Genomic DNA, 19,464 nt, shown 5'->3' with positions numbered 1-19,464 from the left:
AATAAAGATTTTGTATCTGCTTTTTATAAAGCAGATAAAGAGACACTAGTGAAATTTACCTAAATTTATTATACTTATTCCTTTATTGTATTGTATTTGAAGATATGCTTTATACTTCAAATAGCATTCAGTATTAAGGTATTTGTTAAAAACTAGCACTGTAGGGAAAAATTTGTGTGTGTGTGTGTGTGCGTGTGCGTGTGCGTGTGTGTGTGTGTGTGTGTGTGTGTGTGTTGGACAGCTCTGTTACTATATTAAAAAATACCTGAGATAATCAACTTATAAAGAGAAAAATTTTATTTTCCTCTCAGTTTTGCAGCTTCTGATTCATGCAGAACAGATCCATTGCTCTTAGGTCTCAGCTGCAAGGAGAAGGTATATAGCACAGGAAGGGCAAAGCTGTTCAGATCATGCCTGGGAAGTGAAAGAGAGAAAAAATAAGAGTCAACACATCCATGGTCCTCTTCAAGTGCATGTTTCAGTATCTGAAGACCTCCCCACTTGCCAGTATCCCCCACCTCCCAATAGTGGTAAGCTGGGGACCAAGACCACAATACAAGGGCCTTTGGGGGGACACTGAAGATTAAACCATACGATTGTGTTTTTCAAACTTTCTTTTGTTTTTGTATTAGAAAATTAGAATCACAGAAATTATAGAGTTGACATCTCTAATCTAGGATAAGCTAATATAAATACTGTGACTCAACCCAGAGAGGGTGTTCCAATGCTCTAGATATGGACATCATCCTGTTATCTAGATTGATCTGCAAATAATGGTCATACTAATATGACATTAGTCTACTGCTTGTCATTTTTTCATAGTTTTTCTCACTGTGTGACTTTTTAATCTCACAATGAAAATATAAAGTACTGTGGACATATGAAAAATAAAATGTTTAAATGCATGAGGTTGTATATGTTTGTGGTCACTGGCAAACACAGGACCTTTTTATTTATTTGAGAATATAGATTCAGCTAAGAGAATGGGGCATACATAGGGGAATCCAGAACATGCCGTGTAGATACACCTGCTTCTCCTCAACCAGGCAGGCATCTGAGAGATCTCTCAGGTGCTTTGCAATCTCGTTGTGTCCTTCATCAAGGTGACCTTTGCTTATACCTATTCCTGCTGTAGATTGCATCATTCTCATTACTTCTCTCAATTCTTGACCTATCTAATATCCACATCCTTTGCCATTTTCCTGGCACAGTGAGGGTGAGCTTGGCTGTGTTATTTGTTCCGGATACTCAACTGTGGGGAGTTGGTTACAGTGTATTGGTTCTGAGTCTGAGTCTTCAGAGGCACTGCGTGTCATGGCCTGTCCCTATTGTTCTGATATTGGGTGGCCTCTGCTGATCCAAGAAGTGTGAAAGACAAGCAGAGTATAAGTGATCTAAAGAGAAGCTTGTATCCAACCTCACAGAGCTCAGTCTAGATCAGCTGACCCCAGATAACCTTATATTCTTCTGAGAGAGCATGGCTTACTGTTTTAGGACTCTAAGTTAGGACTTGGTTGTTTCATAGCAGTTTTGTTTCACTAGCTGCTGCCTAATTGCTATTGGCTGTTCAGAAACAATTTTTAAATACAGTTTAGATTTGGAAACTAGATATAAAACAGTTTTTTTCTTCCTTTTTCTTAAGATACTTAACTTTTTAGGCTCAACTAAAATAAGGTTTATAGGTTGAATATGTGCTGGGTTCAGAACTTGCTATAATATTTTTTAATCACACTGTGCTGATCTTGATTTTGTAAAATGGAAATGCTTAATGCCTCTCCATTTTTCCCTAAGAAGTCATTTTTATTTGCTACTTTATTAAATTAACAACTACTGGGAAGCTTCTCCTTTTCTAGAGCAATAAATAATGAATAAAATAAAGTCCCTGAATACACAAGCTTATCACCTGTTAAGTGACCTAGAAAAAGAAATAGATACTTTTCAATGTAATGAACATTATAAGGAAGTCAGTCTTAGCTGGACAAGCATACAGTGGAAAAGTTTGATAGAAGAAGAAACATTTGAGTTAATCCTTAAATGACTGGAGGAAGGGATGGAAAAATAAGCTTATATTCTTATAAGCTCAATAAATATGAACAGAAAAAAATAACTGCATAGTACATAAGTCTGTCTAAACTAAACAAAGAGATGAAGCAAATTTAACAAATTTAATTAACCAAAATTAAGTATAATCAATCACAAGGAAAAGGGAATGTCTTCCACCACTCCATAAGAAAAGTTTAGAACACAGTATCTTTGCTTAAAATGTATCACCTGATCTAATCATCAAGATGTATCAGACATAAGTAAATTGACAGACATTCAACCAAAAATATACAAACAAAACCAAAGACCAAATTTCAAAACCCTAAAACTGGCCTGTACACTTAAAAACTGTTGATGTCATGGAAGACAAAGAAATATTGATAAATTGTTCTAGATTAAAGGAAACAATAACTAAATGCATTTGCTACATAGGACACTCAGGAGAACTGAAAAAATCTGAGTGAAGTCCTTATATAATGTGTCATATGAATGTTTATGCCTTACATTTTGCTTTTATACTCTGATTAGGGAAAAGAATGTTTTAAAATAAACACTGGGAACTTTGAAGAACAGAAAAAAAAATCATGTATATTATGTGGACACTTTTCTTACACAGGCAACACAAAGCAGAGCATTTTTGTGGCCAAAATGTGTGAAATTCTTTCCCACCAAACCCAGTTCTCTAGCTGACACTGACTCTGCCTTCAAGACAGCTCATAGAGCTCTAGGAAATACTATCTATGTTTGACTTATTATAAATGATGCAGGTGAACAGACAATGGAAGGGATGTGTAAATTGTCATGGAACTACCATGCCCTCCCCAGGATGACCAAAGCAAGGAACCTCCCCCTGAGCAGCCATTCATAAGCTTTCTAAACCTTGCAGTTTAGTTTACACTTGGGTTGTGACTGATTGTTAACTTCATCTCTAGTTCCTGTCCCAGTCCAGACGAGATTGTAGAAGGAGAAATTTCCAAGCTTTTAATCTCAGCTTGGTCTTTAGACAGCCATCCCTTCAGCCTTCTCTGTTCAGGAATTCACCCAGAATGCTGCATCATAAAGTTAATTTTTAATAGTCTTATTAAAATAAATTCTTTTTTGCCATAAACAATGATTACATTCCTTGTGGGGAATTCTTCCATGTACCTCATACATTATGATTCTTGTTTCATCTCTTTTCCCCTCCCAATTATAGATCCCCTTCTTAATTGAAAAGCTGATATCCTCACTTTTACCTTATTTATATGTTGGGTCCCTTGCACAGCAGAAATTGTGTACTATTTAGGCTTGATTTATTTCACTTAATATTGTGGTTTTACCAAGAAAATTTCAAGGTATTAGAAGATCTGCATAAGGACTAAAATCAAAGTATTATAACAAAAGTTATACTTACCACACTTTGACTCAGATAACTACAAGAATTTTAGAAGCCCTGTGTGAGAAGAATCCCATGTATATTTCTTTTTTATTTATTTCTTCTTTATTTTAAAGAGATTAAGACAAAAGAAGACAGAACAAAGCAGATCAGAACAGAACAAAATAAGCAACACAGTACTTCACCACAAGATAACCTAATATTAACAGTAGCTACCATAATGTCTCTTTCTTTGAAATAGGTGAGGATACCTTCACATAAAATAGTATCAAACATAACAAAATAGTATAAAATCATTTAAGAAAATGAAAGTATTACAAGGACTACAGAACCAAATAATCAAAAATGAACAATGGCTACTATATTATCTAATATTCTATAAAAATTTTGTTTATACTATCACACATATTAAAATCCAATAAGACACAACATGATAGAAACAATGGAAACAGAAGAACAAAAGCATGGTAGTACTTCAAAGCAAGGTGATATTAAATCACCAATGGCTATCATAATGTCTTCTTTTCTTCAAAATAGCTGTTCATACCATCACAGATAATAAAATCAGATAAAACAATAAAAGCATTCCAACTAATGAATGAAAACATTATAAGTCTTCAAAGTAACGTAATGGGGAATCGTGATTACCATAAACTCTTACGTGCTCTTACCTTTTCTTACACTAGGGAGGCTACTTGGTATTTATACATGTGAGTATGATTTATTTCGCTTATGGGTATGATCTCTCAAGTTGTGTCCATTTATTTATAAATATCTCAATGTGATCATTATTTATAGCTGAGTAGTACTCCACTGTATAAAAATACCACATCTTTTTTTATCTATTCCTCAGTTGATGGACATTTAGGTTGTTTCCAAGATCTGGCGATTACAAATTGTGCTGCTATAAACCTGGTTGCACATATATCACTGTGGTATGATGTTTTCAGTTCTTCTGGGAATATGTCTAGAAGAAGAATAGCTGGGTCAAATGGACTTCCAATCTCAGGTTTTTAAAGAATCTCCAGACTGATCTCCATAGTGGTTGTATCAATCTAAATTCCCAGCCAAGAGTGCAGGAATGTTCCTTTTTCCCCACAGCCTCTCCAACATTTGTTGTTGGTAGTTTTCTTGATCCTGTCCATTTTTTTCTGGAATGAGAAGGAATCTCAGTGTTGTTTTAAGTTGCATTTCTCTAATGAGTAATGATGATGAACATTTTTTCATGTATTTATTTGCCATTTGTATTTCTTCATCTGAGAACTATGTATTCCTCTTGGATGCTCACGTTTGGATTGGGTCTTTGAATTTCGGGGGCATGATTTTTAAAAAATTCTTTATATGTTTTATACAGAATTTCTTTGTCTTAAGAGGAGTTCACTAAGATTTTTTTCCCAGTTTGTGAGTTTTATTTTCACTGTGTTGGAGATTTCTTTTGACATGCAGAAACTTTTAAATAAGACATGATCCGAGTTATTGATTCTGGGAAGTATTTCCTGTGTGGTTTGATTCTTGTTCATGAATTCTCTACCTACCCCTATGTCTTCAAGGCTTTTACTCAATTTGTCTTGCAATAGATTTAGTGTTTCTGTTTTAATATTCAGATCTTTAATCCATTTAGAATTTAACTTAGTATATGGTGATAAGCATGGATCTAGTTTTAGTTTTTGGCATACGGAGAGCCAGTTTTCCAACACCACTTATTAAAGAGACTGTTCTTCCCGTGAACATGTTTGGCCCCTTTATCAAATATAAGGTGGCTGAGTGTGTTTGTAGTTGTGGTTATATCTTCTAATCTATTCCATTGATCTTCAGCTCTGTTTTGATTCCAGTACCATGTTGATTTTAAGACAGTAGCTTTGTAATAGAACTTCAGGTCAGGGATTGTAATGCCTCCAGCCTTACCTTTGCTGCTTAGAATTGCCTTTGCTGAGAAAAAAATGGTGGCTTGCTAGGAGCTGTATAGAGAATCTCTCTGGGGAAAGCAGAAGCCCTGTATTACTTACCTTGTCTTCCTATGACTGATCTTATTTGAAGATGGTTCGTTAAACTGTTGTTTTGCTTTGACTGATCTTATTCGAATTTGGTATGCTTGATAATATTGAGTCTAAGGGTAGAGGCAACCACTCTGAAGATGACAAGATGTAATAACATACCCATTCCAGTTTGATTATTAACTGCTTTTGAAGTCCTACAATGTTTCCAAAGTTGTGTTTTTATTAAAATAGCTATGTAATGCTGTGTTCAGTTATTATATGTCTGATGATGTGGGCAACTTTATTGAAAATAACAAGAGAAAGCATAGTAACTACTGTAGATCACCTAATAATGTGGTTTTATATGTCTTTTTCATTTCATGTTTTTCTAAGAATTTGTTTTTTTATCTTGTTATGATCTGTTTTTCCCTATAATACAGAAAGGATAGATATACATGTAGAGATTCACACATGGGGAGAATTTATAAACAGTTTACAGGAGCAGATTATATAATGCACGATATAATGAACATAATATCGTCCATAATCTGAAGCAGAGAGACACTAAGAAACCCAGGGATAATTCTGTAGCATTATGATATAAAATGTAGCAAAACTATTATTCACTGTTCAGAGTGATAATAGTCTAGTCTCTTATGTGCAATTTCAGCATATGTAAACATAAGGATAGTTACTAGGAAGAGAATGAGGGACATTATGGCAGTCACTATTGACTTCCTCAATGTCAGGTCTTGAAGACCTAAAAAGCCTTCATCACCCTGTTATGATCAGATTAGTTCTATAATGTTCAGTATGTAGTCACTGGGTGTGAAGATGGGGACAACTCTTTGGAAGAAAACTAGAGACAATAAGACAGACAATGAAGATCTCCAGTGGACTTGCCTTGAAACCATTGTTTCTTAAAGTTGTTTCCTTATGATCTGTTTTGTTCTGTTTTGGCATGTTTAATCTTACCCTTTTTAAGATATGGGCAATTCTTTTGAAGATAGCAAGAGGCATTATATTAGCCCTTGTTGATCACCTTGTGTTTTATTTTTACATCATATACTGTGTCTATTCTTGTTTTAACTGAGTCCATTTTGCTTTGTCACATTTGGTTTTATTCTCTTCAAACAAAGTAATAAGAACTGTACCAGTAATAACACCTAAAATGTGTAATTTTTATTATATAAAAAAGAGGAAAAGAAAGTGCTCTAATGGATATAACCGCATGTATGTTTAAGTTTGTAAAAGAGGCAACCATATTACTAAGTTTTTGTTGGATCATTGAACAAAACTGTTAGCAGTATCACTGTTTAAATGTGCACTTGTATGGTTTAATTTTGTAACTTGAACAACAACTACCAAGATGACAATATGTAATCTACCAACTAGTGATTTCTTACTGTTTTTTTGAAATTATGTATTACTTCTACCTTTTTTTCTGTTTTGCTTTTTTCCTCTTTAAATAAAATCCCTCATAAAAAAAGAATTGCCTTTGCTATTCTAGGTCTCTTCTGGTTCCAGTTAAATTTTGGGAGTGACTTCTCTAGATCTATGAGGTATGCTGATGGTATTTTCATTGGGATAGCATTGAATCTGTTTAGCAGCTTTGGGAGAATGGCCATTTTTACAATATTTATTCTTCCTCTCCATGAACAAGGGATTCTTTCCATTTTGTGAGATCCTCTTTGATTTCTTTGTTCAGGGTATTATAATTTTACCTTTATATATCTTTTACCTATTTCATGAGATTAGTTCCTAAGTATTTCATTGTTTTGGATGCTACTGTGAAAGGTGTGGCTACCCTCTTTGCTCACTCAGTGATTTTGTTGTTAGTGTATAAGAATGCTATTGATTTTTTGAGTATTGACTTTGTATCCACATACATTGTTGAATTTTTTATTATATCTAGGAGTCTTTCAATGGAGTTTTGGGGGCTTCTGTGTAGAATACCATGTCACCTGCAAATAATGATAATTTAACTTCCTCTTTTCCTATCTTTATCCCTTTTATTTCTTTCTCTTGTCTCATTGCTCTGGCTAGTATTTCCAGGACTATGTTGAATAGGAGCAGTGATAAGGGACACTCTTCTCTTGTGCCTGATTTTAAAAATCGCCTTCAGTTTTGGACCATTTAATATGATGCTGGCTGTTTGTCTGTCATAGATGGCCCTTATCATATTGAGGTAAAGCCATCTATTCCAATTTTCTGTAAGGTTCTTATCATGAAGGAGTGTTGGACCTTATCACAGCTTCTTCTGCATCTATAGAAATAATCATGTGATTCTTACTTTTGGTTTATTGATATGGTGGGTTACATTTATTGATTTACATATGTTGAACCATCCCTGCATGCCTGAGAAATATTCCACTTGGTCATGTTATATAATCTTGATGATGTGCTGCATCCTGTTTGCCAATATTTTGTTGAGGATTTTTGCATCTATGTTCTTAGGGTGAATGGCCTGTAGTTCTTTTTTTTTTTTTTTTTTTTTTTTTTTTTTAGTTTGGTCTTTTTCAGATTTTGGTACTAGAGTAATATTTGCTTCCAGGAATGACTTAGGAAGAATTGGTTCCCTTTTGATTTCATTGAAGAGTTTGAGGAGTGTCAGCATTAAGTCTTCTTTGTAGTTCTTGTAAAATTCTACAGTGAATCTGTCTGGGCCTGGGTTTTTCTTTGTAGGTAGAGACCTAATTACATTTTCAATTTGATGAATGGAAATTGGGTTATTCAGCAGTTTTACATTTTCTTTACCCAGCTTTGGTCTTCACATGTTTCTAGGAATCTGGCCATTTCTTCTGTTATCAAACCTATGAGAGTAGAGGTTTTTGAAATAGGTGTTGCTGATACTCTGTTTTTCCACAGAGTCTGTAGTGATTTCACCTTTTTCATTCTTTATTGCATGGATTTGAGCTCTTTCTTTCCTTTTTAAAATAAGGTTGGCTAGGGTCTTAGCAATTTTATTTATTCTTTCAAAGAAGCAACTCTTTGATTCATTGATTCTTTGGATTGTTTTCTTAGTCTCCACTGCATTAATTTCTGCTCTGATTTTCACAATTTCCTTCCTTCTTTTGGCTTTGGGTTTGAGTCGCTCTGCTTTTTCTCGATGTTTGAAGTGTAGCATCAGGTTGTTTATTTGTATTCTTTCTGTTTTCCTGATGTGGGAACTCAGTGCAATAAATTTTCCTCTGAGGACTGCTTTCATTGCATCCCACAGATTCCAGTAAGTTGTGTTTGTATTACTGTTTGCTTATAGTTATTGTTTAATTTCTTCTTTAATTTCCCCTGTGACCCACTGATTGCTCAACTGTATTATTAAATGTCCATGGGTTTGTGGGATTTTTGCAGTTTCTTTTATCATTAATTTCTACTTTCATGGCACTATGGTCTGATAACATGCATGGGATAATTTCAACTCTTTTGCATTTTCTTATATATGTTTTGTGGGCTAGTATATGGTCTATTTTAGAGAATCACCCATGTACTGCTGAGATGAGTGTATAGTCTGATGTTGTTGAAATAAACACTCTGTATATGTCTATCAAGGCAATTTGTTCACTGGTGTGATTCAATTCTCTTATTTCTTTGCTGATTTTCTGACTGGTTGGTCTATCCCTTGGTGTCAATAGTTTGTTAAGATCTCCTGTTACAATTGTGTTAGTGCTTATTTGATTTTTTTATTTATGTTTATTCTTGCTTTATATAACTTGCTCCTCTGGAATTTGGTGCATAGATACTTACGATTGTCATATCTTGCTTTTGAAGTTTTCCCCTAACTAGTATGTAGTGACCTTCTTTATCTCTTTGGATCATTCTTGGTTTGAAGTTCACATTGTCTGCAAACAGAATACCTACCCCTGCTTTTTTGGGGGGGTGGGTGGTTCTTGTTGTACGAAATATTATTTTCCATTCTTTGACTTTCTATGAGATTCCTTTTGGGTTCAATATGTTTCTTGTACACAGCATATAGTTGGATGTTGTTTCTTGATTCATTCTGCCAACTGTTTCTTTTTTGGTGAATTGAGACCATTTACATTAATAGTTATATCTTGTTACATATTGGTTTATTGTTGACATGTTATCTTGCTGTTGCATCTTTATCTTTCAGTTCTGTTTAATTGTCTGCTTTGCTTAGTGGTTTTTTTTTCCTAAGTGTATCTAAACTGTCTTTCAGTATTCTTTGCAGGGTTGGTTTTGTGATCATGAAGTTCTTCAGCTGTTCTTTGTCATGGAAGTATCTTATTTCTCCATCCATATTTGAAGAACAGTTTTTCAGTACATCAGTCTAGGTTGGAAGTCGTTTTCCTGTAGGATCTGAAATATCTCACTCTATGCTCTTCTTGCCTTCATTGTTTGTGTTGAGAAGTCTGCTGTAACTCTGACAGGTTTTCCTTTATAGATGATCTGCCTTTTCTCTCTAACAGCTTTTAATATTCTATTCTTATGTTGGATTTCTGGGATGGTGATTATTATATGTCTGGGTGTAATTTTATTTTGGTCATGGCTATTTGAAGTACTATATGCTTCACTAATCTGCATGTCAGTTTCCATTCTCATGTTTGGAAAATTTTCAGCTATTGCTTCTGTAAATATCCTCTTTATATCATTTGTGTTGTCCCTTTCTTTTTAATTTATGTCTATTTTACGTTGTTTTTCTTTGTATCATCTTGCAGCTGTTGAATTGTTATTTCCTGATTCCTTGTTATTTGTAAAGATCTTTCCTTTCCTGTTCACTTCCTGCAATCTTGTCTTCGAGGTCTGAAATTCCATCTTCACTTTTAGTCAGGTGGTTTTGACAATTTTCAGTGGAATTTTTGATTTCCTGTATATCTCTTTGAATCTGCTTCATGTATTCTGTTTGTTTCTTGTACCTTTAATCCAGGGATTCCATCTTTTTGCTTTGTTCCTCTAATTTTTTAACTGTGTCTTCTTTAGATATGTTCAGCATTTCTTTGATTACCTTTATCCTTTCTTCTTTTACCTGGAGATTATTTCTTGTGTGAATTCCTTTAAAGCTTCCCAGAGTTGCTTCTTTATTTTAGTTGCTCTTATTTCAAGTGTATGGCATATATTTTCTTCTATGTGCATGGCGCCTAGGCTTTCTGGAATAGGCAGGAGGTTTGAGATTACATTTTGGTCTTTTATCTTGCCATTTTCCTATATTTCTGTGTTTCAAGTGATTTTCCAAAGCTTCCCCTGGGCATGTTGGAAATCGCCTCCTATGCCCTCTTACCTCTTGGGACTGAATGGAGCTTGCTGAGTGTGGTACAGTCAGGCCCACATGACCTCCCAGGCCACCTCTGGTGTTCCAGGAGGCTAAGTGCACTCCTAACCACTGTGGGTGATGATCCAAAGCTCTCCCCAGGCAAGCACTGATGCACTGGAACTTACTTCCCATGCCCTCATTTCCCCTGATTGCAGAAGGTTGCTGGGCATGGTCTAGTTGGCCCTAGTCTAAGTGTGGCTGGAAGCTGGGCAGGCACTTAACCACTGGAAACAATGATCTTAAACTCTCCACAGGGTTTGTTGGTGTGCTAGACCTCACCTCAGGCAGCCCCAGTACCCTGGATTGAAAGAAGGTCACTGGGAGTGACCCAGACAGGCCACATAACTTGCAGAGCCCAGTCTAATGTGTATTTCTTGTTCTGTGTGTTGGGTTTGAGTGCATGTACTTTCACATGCAGATGGAGAAAAAAGAGGATAAAATTATGATAAAATATAAATATATGAGGAGTCGGTGTAAATGCTCTCTGGAAATTATTTGTACAATTCATAAAACTTTTATATGAGTCTGAAATTATGTAGAGTTTAAAGCCAACTACAAAAAAAAGCATGGGGGAGAGACTTCAGGCTGAAATGCAGTGGTGGCGAAGACTCCAGAATGTGATACCCTATGCCATGGGCTTTTCTCCAAGTTTGGTGTGGAAAAAATAAAAACCAGCAGGCCTTTCTGTGATGCATGTTAGATACAGTATCTCTGTATCTCAAATACAGTACTTATATACTTATATAAGTATATAAAAATACTTATATAAAGTAAGTATTTTCTTATATAAAAATAATGCTCATAAAATTGGCACAAGCTCTGTGAATTATACCAATATCAATTTCTGGTTATGCTATGGCAGTATGATCATTCCACATGCTACTACTGGAAGGGGGTTGTGCAAATGGTACACACAAATTCCCAGTCTGTCCTTGCAACTTCTTGTGGTGCTAAAATTACCTTAAAAGAAGGTTGTTTTTTCCACTGGTGCTTGAACCTATGAACTTCTTGTTTAGCTATATCCTCATCCCTTTTGACTTAAAAAATCATATTTCTTTTGAGTCAGGGTCCCACTAAGTTTCCGAGTTGCCCAGATTGAGCTCAAATTTGTGATCTTTCTGCCTCAGCCTCCCAGAGTACTAGGATTATAAGCATGGGTCACCATGCTAGGCTTATATTTATTTTTAAATAAATAATTTTTGCTTACCTGTGTTTTGAATTCCTCCAAGAAAAGTAAAAAACTCATATGTTTAAACATATTGGTACAAATGAATCTTTGGGCTGAGATTTTTATTTCTAAGGCAAAACATTTACGTCTTTGTAATTAACTTCAACAACTTTAACGTTTAGGAAAAATTTTTCAGAACCATTTCTCTAATGTTCTAATGCACTCATAGGTTTTTCTAACTCTCTTCAGACAAAGCTCCAACTCTGAGACTAGAAATTCTTGAACAAGCACTAATAAAGTTCCTAACAGCTCACAGACTTCTCCTAGGGTCTAACTTTTTCTTCTATAAAGTGCCTTACTGAAAAGATCCAAAGCTGCCAAAATAATTTATTGTTTGTTGCAGCCAACACCTAAAAAGGGTTCCTCTGTGTTTGAACCTCTGAGTGATAATAGGGGCCTAAACTCGGTAATACCAGTTGACAAACCTAGATGAGTTTCTATGGAGCAGGTGCTTTCAGCTTTTTGTAAATTCGCACTTCTCTGACTTTGCTCAGGTCCCAATGATTTCCATTCCCTACTCCCTCATTTTCCCTTTGGAACACCCAGTGACCCCTTTACAAATCAAAATGCGTTCCGTTTACTCAGTTTCTCCCCATTCTACCGCAGTTACTACTGATTTTGATCTGTCCATACTGCCTAGTGCCTGGCTGAGTTTCTCTCTGATAAAGACTTCATTTTGTTTTTACTTGCTTTGTCTCTAGGTTATTCAGATTTGCCATAAGTGCTAGAGGATTTAACACTTAAAAAAACCCTGAGTAAAGAATCATAAGAGCTACTGTTTACTGACCATCTGCTGTGCAGCAGACATTTTATGCTCATTTACGTTTATTCATTTCTCATTGTAGCTTTTCAGAAATTCAATGGAAAAGCAAAAACAAACTAAAAAGATGAAGTAGTTTGGCGCTGGGGGCTAGTGAACGGTGCATTGGAACCTCAACCCAGCACTGCATATTGCATGACACGTCACCTCACTCTGCTGTGCTTGGCAGCTTGACCAAAAGTGAGCACTTGATAGGAAATCAACCATTGTTATTTCCTCTAAAGGAGCTCAATAATGAGATAAATGGAGATGAGTCCATGACTCATTATAGTAGAATTTTACTTAATGTTTGATATTTAACTGCTAACTGCCTAAACCTGCCTGCTCCTCTTCCTCCTCTCTTTTTGCTCTACATTTTGGCTTGCTGTAAACAAAGTCTAGGTACTCCTTTGATTTTTAACACAAATTCCCTATTGCATTACTGAAGCTTCACCCTAGCACAAATCTCTCTCCTGTTCTTATTTTTTGCCTCATTTTTTGATCTGCTTGGGTAGTTCTTGTTCTGTTCAGAATATTTCCTGTAAGAAGTAAAGTTTTTAACCCTACTGGCATGATGTCTGACTTGTACCCCTTGCAAAATTTTCCTAGAAACCAGTGTGTTTCTTCAGACTGTACAAAACAATGATGAGCCATGGATAATTTTAAAATCAAATAAACATATTTTGAAAGAGTGTTATAAAGTCAATTAATATCAAAACCATAGAAAATAACTTTTCACTCAAATAGAGCTTAAAGTTAATAGATATATAGTTAATATAAATATACAAAAATTCCCTTGTGCACTAATGCTAATTTTTCCCACATTGTCAGTAAGTAGGCAAATTTCTTCTCTCATTTTCACACATGCAAAGATTTCTGGTTTGTAAAATTGTCTTAGAATGCTCATCATGTGAAAATAACACATTTGGTATAAGTTTCTTCTGGAAGAAATATGTGTGTCTTCAGGGAACTTAAAAATGCTTATGAAAACAATGTAAAATCTGTCAGTATTCTATTATGACCCCATTTTGTACTTTCATTCTTAATAAATATTTTACAATCATTACTGCCTTTTGACTTTGGGTGTAATACAAAGAAAACCTAAGTCATGAAACAGTGGTTCCAGTTTTCAATTAAATAAAATTGCTTTAATGTTACTTTAGAAAAACATCTTGCTTTGTGAAAAGAAATAGTCAAGAAGTTCATATTTTTTAAAAAAGCTAAAAGTGCATACTGCCAGAAAAACTAAATTCTTTCCAATTCTATCAAGGAAAAACAAGTATACTTTTATACATTCCTTAGTTTGGCATTAACATAAATGCATATACTTTTTAAAGAAAGGTGATCAGACACAACAAGAAGGTCAATAGAAAGTAAAATTTTATAGAAATGTAGGATACTTCAATATTGTCTTATAATAATGAAGTCTACTGTGCCATGATAAAATACTTATCTCAATAAAAAGAAATACCAGTTTTTCAAAAACAGTATGATAATGGGACACAGTTTCAACTGTTCTTCATCCACATCAAACAATAAATACAGCCAGTTCTTTGTTTAAGCACAAAAGCCTATGAAGAGATCATTTGTTTGAGTATTTATTCTCCAGTTACATTTTTGAAGACTCACATGCACAATATTTGTACCAAACAAGCAAGCCAGATTCTATTTCTCCCCTCAGAATTTACGCTACACAACAGAGCATATTCAAATGCTTCAAGCAGGGTAGATCAGCATAAAATCAACCATGAAACATATAAATGTTTGTGTGGATAAAAAGTTTCAATGCTTTACCTTTTTCATTGCTGAACAACATTTTTATTCAACAGATTACTGAACCAGCTGGAGAGGAACGATCTGGAAAAAACAGAAGTTGATCAGAGGTCAATCTGTGGTCTCATTGGAGAAATAGCCTTCCTGTGCAACAAGAATGTTGTAGTCAACTTTGCAAACATCTTGATGATATTCATATACATCATTTGTCCCTATGAAGAGCCAGTAAGAAGTCTCTGACAAATAGGTTAGCCTTACTGATAATGTAGGTTCAGGAAGCAAATGCTTTGAATAGAAGCCAAATGACATTCCTTATATTACACACATATATACAGTTTATTCTGCATTATACATGATATTAATGCCAAAAGAGCTGTTATTTATAAGTAGACAATGTTCAAGTGTTCAAGAAAGCGAAGTAGAAGTTTGGAAAGTGAAATTTCATTAATGAATTTCAAAGGTTGATGTCCTATTAGCAGCCAGTCCGTCTCCCACAGTGTGAAAGAATCTGAGAAAGTTTTAAAAGGTATTTGTGCTATATGTTGAATAATAAATTATCCCACCAAGTGCTAAATAGGATTTACCCAAACCCTTGATGAGGAAATGGATCCATCTTCATGAGTGGATCTCGAAAAGTGTCGATGTCCGCTCCCGGCCGGCAGGAAGGACACACGACACAGTCTGGTAGTGGACAACCTTTTCTTTTTATTTTTCTTCTCCGTACAGCCTGCCCTGGGTTCTCCCAGCTGAAGCCTCCTTTGGTCCGCTCCCCGCGGCTCCTTTTGTGCTTCAGCCTGCCCCAAAGCCTCTACCGGTCCGCTCTCCGCGGCTCCTTTTGGGCTTCTACTTCCGGGCTTCTATCTGGCTTCTACTTCCGCCCAGGGGTGGCACCGGTATATATACGGGTACAGTGTCCAATCATGTTAAAGTAAGCAAGGCAAGCTGATTGGCTAACATCATCAGTTGCCAGGCAGACTATATTGTTGAGCGGGTTGTTTACGCGGTAAGCAGGAAACTAACATATTCGATGGGAGGGGTAATCTACCTCAGGCCTCACTCTTTACTACAGGCCTCACGTCCGCCAAGTGAGGCGACCGGGCTCGGGGCTGCGGCTCCCAACAGAAAAGGATCAGAATTTCAACTCAGAAAAATTACATGAAAATAAGCAGCATGCTTTCTGAGTAACTCTATTTGACTTATAGAAGAATATCAGGCCATTTATAGCTTTATGACTATCTCTTTGTGTCAGCCCCTTCCCAAAACCTTGTTGATACTGCTCTGAATAGTAGTTCCCTCAGCATAGCATGTTTGCTTTTCATTTATTTAAAAAATGTTCCCTGAATTTCTACTATGAGCAAGGCATTGCACAGCACTGAAAACTAAATTAAGCATAAAACATGTTCTTAGGATTTCAAAAAATAAGTAAGAAATTGTATGACTCTTGATGAAGTGGATAATGAATAACAAATGTCACAATACTTTTATATAGAAAAATAAAGAAATTTTCTTATCTTTTTATCTTGTCCTTTTCTAAGTAGAAGTAATAATACTGTATTATTACTAATAATAGCAATAAGAATTACTAATAATACTAATTGTTACTCTATACTAATAATAGAATATATTACTTCTTCTTAGAAAACAGTATTATTGCTTCTACTTAGAAAAACAAGGAAGATTTTTTTCAATTTTTTATTTTTAAAAGATTAAGATAAAAGAGGACGCAACAAAACAGATCAGAACAGAACAATTTAAGCAACATACTACTTCACCACAAGACAACCCAACATAACAGTACCTACCATAATGTCTCTTTGCTTGAAATATGTGAGTATGCCTACATACATTATAGTATCAAACATAAAAAATAGTATAAAACCATTCAAGACAATCAAAGTATTACAGGGCACTCAGAACCAAATAACAGAAAATGAACAATGGTTACTATATTATCTCCTTGTCCATAAGAGTTTTATTTATACTATCACTCATAGTAAAATCCAATAAGATACAACATGATAGAACTGATGGAGACAGAAGAACACAAGCATGGTAGGACTTCAAAACAAGATGATATTAAATCAGCATGGGCTATTACATTGTCTTGTTTCCTTCAAAATAGCTGTCCATATTATCATAGACAATAAAATCAACAACCCAGGATAAAACCATTCCAACTGATGAATGAAGACGTTATAAGGCTTAAAAGCTATGTAATGGAGAATCATGATTACCATATACTTTTATATATTCTTACCATTTTTTACACTAGGGAGACTATATGGTATTAAATATGTGAGCTTGATTTATTTCACTTATTAGTATGGTATCAAGTTTTGTGTCATTTTATTTATAAAGAGCTCAATGTGATCATTCTTGATAGTTGAGTAGTACTCCATTGTATAAAAGTACCTCGTCTTTTTAAATCCATTCCTCACTTAGGACACTTAGGTTGTTTCCAAGATCTGGCTCTTACAAATAGTGCTGCTGTAAACATGGGTGCACATATATCACTGTGGTATGATGTTTTTAGTTCTTCTGGGAATATGCCTAGAAGTGGAATAGCTAGATCAAATGGGACTTCCAATCCCAGCTTTTTGAGAAATCTCCAGACTGACCTCCACAATGATTGCACCAGTCTACACTCCCACCAACAGTGCAGGAGAGTTTCTTTTTCCCCACAGCCTCTCCAACATTTGTTGTTGTTAGTTTCCTTTATCCTGGTCATTCTTTCTGGAGTGAGATGGAATCTCACCATGATTTTAATTTGTATTTCTCTAATGACTAATGATGATGAACATTTTTTCATGTATTTATTTGCCATTATATTTCTTCATCTGAGAACTATGTATTCATCCCAGATACTCATTTGTGGATTGGATCTTTGAATTTTGGGGTTCTTATTTTTTTTAAATTCTTTATATGTTTTAGACAGAATTTCTTTGTCTTAAGAACAGTTCACTAAGATTTTTTCCCAGTTTGTGGGTTTTCTTTTCACTATGCTGGAGATTTCTTTTGATGTGCAGAAACATTTTAATAAGACATAATCTCAGTTATTGATTCTTGGAAATATTTCTTGTGTGGTTTGATTCCTGTTCATGAATTCTCTGCCTACCCCTATGTCTTCAAGATTTTACCCAGTTTGTCTTCCCACAGATTTAGTGTTTCTGTTTTAATATTCAGATCTTTGATTCATTTAGATTTCAGTTTAGCACATGGTGATAGGCAAAGATCTACTTTATTTTTCGCAATATGGAGAGCCATTTTTTCCAGCACCATTTATTAAAGAGACTGTCGTTCTTCCAGTGAACATGTTTGGCCCCTTAATCAAAGATAAGGTAGTTGAGTGTGTTGGTAGTTGTGGTTTTATCTTGTAATCTATTCCATTGACCTTCAGATCTGTTTTTATTCCAGTACTATATTGATTTTACTACTTTGTACTATAACTTTAAGTCAGGGATTGTGATACCTCTTCCTTTGCCTTGCTATTCTAGGTCTCTTCTGGTTCCAGATGAATTTTATGAGTGATTTTCCAAAAACTATGAGGTATGTTGATGGTATTTGTATTGGGATTGCATTGAATGTGTTTAACAGTTTTGGGAGAATGGCCATTTTCACAATATTCATTCTTCCAATCCATGAGCAAGGGATGTCTTTCCATTTTTGTGAGATCCTCTTTGATTTCTGTATTCAGGGTATTATAATTTTCCCTCTGTGTATCTTTTATTTATTTCATGAGATTAATCCCTAAGTATTTCATTGTTTTGGACACTAGTGTGAAGGGTGAATCTCTTATTTCTCTCTCAGTGATTTTGTTCTTAGTGATTAGAAATGCTATTGATTTTTGAGTATTGATTTTGTATCCAGCTACATTGCTGAATTTTTTATTATATCGAGGAGTCTTTCAATGGAGTTTTGGGTGTCTTCTCTGTAGAATATCATATCATGTGCAAATAATGATAATTTAACTTCCTCTTTTCCTATATTTAACCCATTTATTTCTCTCTTGTCTAATTGCTCTGGCTGGTATTTCTGGTACTATGCTGAATAGGACCGATGATAAGGGATACCCTTGTCCTGTGCTTGATTTTAAAGTAAAGGCCTTCAGGTTTGGGCCATTTAATATGATGCTGGCTGTTGGTTTGTTATAGATGGCCTTTATCATATTGGGATAATTTTTTGTAAGTTTCTTATCATGAATGAATGTTGGACCTTACCAAAAGCTCTTTCTACATCTATAGAAATGATCATGTGTTTCTTACTTTTGGCTTTATTGATGTGGTGAATTACATTTATTGATTACATATGTTGAACCATCTCTGCGTGCCTGGGATGAATCCCACTTTAGTCATGGCATATAACCTTCTTGATGATTTGCTGCATCCTGTTTGCCAATATTTTGTTGAGGATTTTTGTATATGTGTTCAATAGCGAGATCAGCCTACAGTTCTCTTCTTTAGTTTGGTCTTTCTCAGGTTTTGGTACTAGAGTAATATTTTCTTTCAAGAATGACTTAGGAAGAATTGCTTCCCCTTTGATTTCATTGAAGAGTTTGAGGAGTGTCAGCATTAAGTCTTTGTAGTTCTTGTAGAATTCTACTGTGAATCTGTCTGGGCCTGGTCTCTTCTTTGTAGGTAAGGACCTAATTACATTTTTAAATTTCACTAATAGAAATTGGGTTATTGAACAGTTTTACATCTTTTTGACCCAGCTTTAGTACTTCACATGTTTCTAGGAATCTGTCAATTCCTTCTCTGTTATCGAACCTATGTAAGTAGAGGTTTTCAAAATAGGTGTTGATGATCTTCATATTTCTACAGAGTCTGTAGGGATTTCACCTTTTTCTTTCCTTATTGCAAGAAGTAGAGCTTTTTCTTCCCTTTTTAAAATGAGTTTGGCTAGGGGCTTAGCAATTTTATTTATTCTTTCAAAGAACCAACTCTTTTATTCATTGATTCTTTAGATTGTTTTCTTAGTCTCTATTGCATTATTTTCTGCTCT

The 19,464-nt window shown here is 35.0% G+C and overlaps 1 long non-coding RNA gene across 1 annotated transcript; it reads right to left on the bottom strand.

Annotated features, from left to right (window-relative positions):
- Positions 1-315: 315 nt before the first annotated feature.
- Positions 316-15,583, bottom strand: LOC134472593 (uncharacterized). The gene is made up of 3 exons (XR_010042478.1): positions 15,048-15,583; positions 14,485-14,547; positions 316-414 (listed from the first exon to the last, which is right to left on the bottom strand). It is a non-coding gene; the product is annotated as an uncharacterized LOC134472593 (long non-coding RNA).
- Between the last annotated feature and the right edge of the window lie 3,881 nt (positions 15,584-19,464).

Source organism: Cavia porcellus, unplaced genomic scaffold, assembly GCF_034190915.1.
Source record: "Cavia porcellus strain 051 isolate PalLab524CR breed Dunkin Hartley unplaced genomic scaffold, mCavPor4.1 scaffold_24, whole genome shotgun sequence".
NCBI classification, from domain to species: Eukaryota; Metazoa; Chordata; class Mammalia; order Rodentia; family Caviidae; genus Cavia; species Cavia porcellus.
The sequence above is the reverse complement of the archived record's forward strand: the minus strand, read 5'-3'. Positions and strand labels throughout refer to the sequence as shown.